The 4,973-nt window shown below is 35.2% G+C and overlaps 1 non-coding gene across 1 annotated transcript; it reads left to right on the plus strand.

Moving 5' to 3' along the window:
* The first annotated feature begins 4,899 nt into the window (after positions 1-4,899).
* Positions 4,900-4,973, plus strand: TRNAI-UAU (transfer RNA isoleucine (anticodon UAU)). Its single transcript has one exon. It is a non-coding gene; the product is annotated as a tRNA-Ile (tRNA).

Below are 4,973 nucleotides of genomic sequence, written 5' to 3' on the forward strand. Positions count from 1 at the left end.
TAAAATTGATAGAATAAGAAAAGAGAATAAGAAAATAGAGACTTATCCAGCTTTGTTGCCGTTCTTCAATGGAAGTTCCCTTCTCTTGAGCTCTCACGTCCACCTCATTGTCCTAATCTATCCTTCTTGGTCTTCTCTTCCTTCTGTTGTCAACCGTTGCTGAATTAGGGTTTTTCTTCTTCTTCTCTGGTTTCACAGCAGTTCACAGCAGCAGAGGTACTATTGTCTAATCCGATTTTTTTCTCCCAAAGTGTGTCACCCTCCTCTTGGTCTTCTTTTTCCTTTTATATTGAGCATGGGTTCCCCTTTAGGCTGAAAATGAATAAGTTGTCCACGTAGGATGTTCCTCATTGGGTAGTCAATGACCCACTTGGACGGCGGATGTGAATTTAAAATTTCCATGTCATCCCCCGTTTGTTTCCAAATTTGCTACTCCCTCATGATTCAGCATAAATGTCTGAAATTTTACCACATAACTCAATTAAAAGTACAATTAAGATCAATTTATGTCAAATCATATTTTTTTCATGTTGGACCGCAATAAACGATTTCATGCTCACTAAGTAGAATCAATGAGGTAATAAATGAGAAAATGGTGAATAAAAGTGCAATATTAACTACAAAAAGACTAGATATGACTCTACTTTTAGAGAGTTATTAGGTGCCTATATCTACAATGCCAAAGCTGCACTTTGTCCTCCGTGATTGAGTTGAAGCACATTGATGGTAGAGGTTGAAATGTTGCTTGAAGCATGAACATTCGATTCTCAGACATCTTTGTATTTATGATTAAAACATTCTCATGATGGAACGCCTTGCACCTTCCATATTGAAATGTAACAGCGACTCCCCGTTTTTGCAATTGTCCAATGCTCAACAAGTTGTTTGTCAATTCTATAACATAGAACACTTCTGTAATAATATGCGTTGTTCCATTCACTTGCAGCCTTATGTTGCCCTTTCCTAGTACAACCAAGCTTGTGTTGTTGCTGAGTTTTACTGAATCTTTGAATTTTTCATTTAAATCTTAAAAATATTGCTTTACTCCACCCATATTATACCAACAATCTTATTAGCCATCTTCCTCCTTTTTCGCACCCGTGCAAGCCATCAGTAAAATCTCTTTTTTTGTCTTTTCACTTCATTCTTACTTGCACATTGTCATTGAAAATGCCCAAATTTGGGACAATTGTAGCATTCTACTATGGCTTTCTCGAAGTTTTACCTACCTCTTCCACATCCCCCTCCTCTGAAACTTCCACGACCTCGACCCCTTCCTCCTGACTGATCTCCATTTGTCACTTTCAAGGCATGTTCCTCATTGATGTGAGAACGCATGCGTTGTTCATGAACAAGTAGGCTGCTTTGCAATTCATCAATGGTTAAAGTATCTATATCTTTAGATTCCTCAATGGAACAAACCACATAATCAAGTTTGAAAGTCATAGATCTCAAAATCTTTTCCCAAACAGCCACGTCTCCCTTTCTTTCACCATTTTCTTTCGTTTTATTTGTTATTGCAAGTGTTCGAGCAAAATATTCATTTAAAAATTCTCCTGTCTTCATTTGAAGAATTTCAAATTCCACTCTGAGTGTTTGCAGTTGTGCAAGCTTGACCCTAGTTGTTCCTTGATATTTCTTTCTTCATAGAGTCCCATATGTCCTTCGTTGTATCCTTGTTTAGAATCGTTTCTATAATTGAACGATCTAATGCTTGGAAAAGATAATACTTGGCCTTCAAATCTTTCAGCTTCTGATCATCAATGCTCTTCTGTTGTGCATATGTAGATCCTCCTGCTACTGCAGAAATTTCATTTTCTACTAAATCCCAATACTCCTTTGATCGCGAAAAGTTTTCCATGAGCATTGCCAAGTGATCATAATGCCCCTTAAACTTTGGATGACTGGCTGCACAAAAGAGCTTTCGGTAGACATCTTGAAGATTGCTACTTCAAATTTTAATCAAATCCCTTACTATGGCTCTAATACCAAATGATGAAATTAAAGAAATAATAGCAGAGAAAAGTAAGTTTTGGAAGGAAAAATGCTCTATTATTGAATGGGAAAATACAAGGCTTTTAAATAGTCATATATAACAAAACAAAAGAAATGATAAATAAGGAGTCTACTCTAACTGACTTCTAAAAGTAAAAGTCCTATTATAAAGTACAGAGTTCTACACAAACTGAGACTTTATTTTGACTAAGTAAACTAACACGACCCACTTTATAATCATTACAAATGATTTGATCCAAATCGTTCATGTAGAGACATGTAAGTGGGGGTATTCTATACAATGAGTTTGATAAGGATCACGGTGTTCCAAATGTTTCAACTGGACCTATTACACGATCTAAGGCCAAGATGATTCAACAAGCATTCATTCTTCATCTACAAAATTGGATAGGCTTGATTCAACCATTATTTCATGTGTTACAAACTAATTTGATTGAGGAAGGACCATTTGAAGCTTCAGAAGTGAATATTTGCATGGTTGAAGAAAGGGATGAAGTTGCTTGCACTTGATTGATAAGTTGTTAGAAAACTTTATTTATTACTTTTAATTTCATAATTATTGTATGGGCAAAAGGGTGGAAGTCATTGGTCAAATTGACTTTTTTTTTTTTTGGAGATTTAAGGGATCGGGATTAAATTTTGGTCGCTAACTTCTTTAGTGGACATTTGAAAAATTGAAAATTTCTTTTGTGGGTAACTATAAATACGCACAAATTATTACATAAAAAAGAGATTGTGAATGAAAGAATTTGAGATCTCAGATTGAGACTTTCACCTTTCGAAATTCGAGCATCATCTTTGTCATTTCTAAGTTTACTGCAATTCTTGTAGTAGATTGCATCTGAGCTCTAGATCTTTGATCTTAAGAAGTAATCTAATTCTAGCATTATATCTTGGTTTATCCGAATTTTGTACAAGGAGGTGTTAATTTTATTGATTCAACCGTTTTTGCTCCCACAAAAACATGAATTGTTGGGATTAGGGTTGCCTTATCAATTTGATATCATAGCCTAGGTTGCATCTTAGTGGCCTACTCTAGAATTCATTTTATTTTTCGTTTATGCTATTGTTTTTCTTTTCTTCAAATCTGTCCATTTATTCTGTTGCTGCGAGTTCAACCCTTCTTTGTAATCTTCTCACTTTATTCTCATTTTATTACTGTAGATCATATTTAGATCTTAAAAAAAAAAAAAAAAAATCCAATCATATTGTTCTTAATATTGTGGTTATAAATCCTTGTCATTAGACAATTTGCATGTTTATTTGAATATCAAATAAACTCCAATTGACATTTTTTTCTAAATCATCTAAATTTGGAACCATTGTGTTGATATTGTTCTTTCACCCTTTTAGCGGGACATAGTCCTAGGGGAAGATGGAGATGTCGGTTGAGGGAGAGGAAGAGGTAGAACAAGGGGTAGAGAAATTTTAGCACAAAAAAGAAGAGAGAGAGTTTCAATATAAGAGAGGAGAAGAAGGAGGAGTCAAGGGAGTAAAGCTTCCAACTTTCTATGGGAGATCTGATCTAGAAGAGTATTTGCAATATGAGAGCAAAATTGAGTATGTTTTTTATTGCAACAATTTCAGTGAAGAAATAAAGTTGAAGCTTTCTATAACTGAATTTTGTGATTACGTAATTATGTTGGACATCTTTGATATCAGAGTGGAGGAGAAATTATGAAGAACCAATTGAAATGTGGGAGGAATTGAAGTTATTAATGAGAAAAATGTACATTCCTAAGCATTATTCTCGAGTACTCAAGGAAAAATTGTATACAATGCAATATGGATCCAAGAGTGTTGAAGAATATTACAAAGAAATGGAGGTCTTTATGAAGAGAGCATGCATTGATGAAGACAACGATGATATAATGGCCAGATTCCTTGGTGGGTTAAACACACAACTTGCTCATCAAGTGGATAGGCAAGCATACTTTGATATGCAAGAATTGTTACACCTTGCTGTCAAAATCGAAGGGCAACTAGCTTGGGAGAAGAACTCCAAGAGGTATGTTATTCCTAAGTCTACAACTTTCAACCCTTGGAAAAAGGATGCAAATATTGAAAAGATAGATTTTAAGGTTAAAGGAAAGTATGAGCTTGACAAAAAGAACAAAGTTGAGACCTCAAAGGGTAAAGAGAAAGTTGAGGAATACAAGGAGGTTCGAGAAAGAAATAGAGACATAAAATCTTGGAAATGTCAAGAAATTGGTCATATTAGTGGTGATGATCCTAACAAGAGAGTCATGACCATCAAGAATGGACAAGCTGTCACAGATACTGAGGAAAGTGACTAGGATGAGCTAGTTGAAGAAGAAAACCAAGAGAATGATGAAGAATTGGAAGATGGGAGTCATTTGACACTTGTTGAGAAGACTTCTTAAAACTCAAGTTACGGAGAATAATGTTGATGATCAAAGAGACAACCTATTTCACACAAGGTGTTTAGTCAAGGGGACTCCTTGTAGTCTTGTTATTGATAGTGAAAGTTGCACCAATGTATTAAGTACCATGTTGATCAAAAGGTTGCAAATTCCAACTCAACACCATCCTAAACCTTACAAGCTTCAATGTCTCAATGATAGTGGAACAATAAAGGTAGTTTCTCAAGTTTAATATCTTTTACTTTGGGGAAACATAAAGATAAAGTTCTTTGTGATGTGCTACCCATACTTGCTGGAGGCATATTGCTAGGCCGACATTCGCAATTTGATAGGAAGGTCATGCATGATGGTTATTTGAATAGGTATTCTTTTATAAAAGAGGGTAGAAAAACCCTTTTGAGTTCTACAATGTATTAGCTTATCAATTAAAGTTGGAGAAAAAAAAAGAGTTCGAGGAATATTATTTTCATTCAAACATTTATTTAAGAAAAGCATCCAAGGTTCTGTAGTTCAGTTGGTTAGAGCGTTGGTCTTATGAGCCGAAAGTCGCGGGTTCGAGCCCCGCCAGAACCA

This window comes from Cucurbita pepo, chromosome 18 (assembly GCF_057944985.1).
Source record: "Cucurbita pepo subsp. pepo isolate OVF chromosome 18, ASM5794498v1, whole genome shotgun sequence".
Classification (NCBI taxonomy): domain Eukaryota; kingdom Viridiplantae; phylum Streptophyta; class Magnoliopsida; order Cucurbitales; family Cucurbitaceae; genus Cucurbita; species Cucurbita pepo.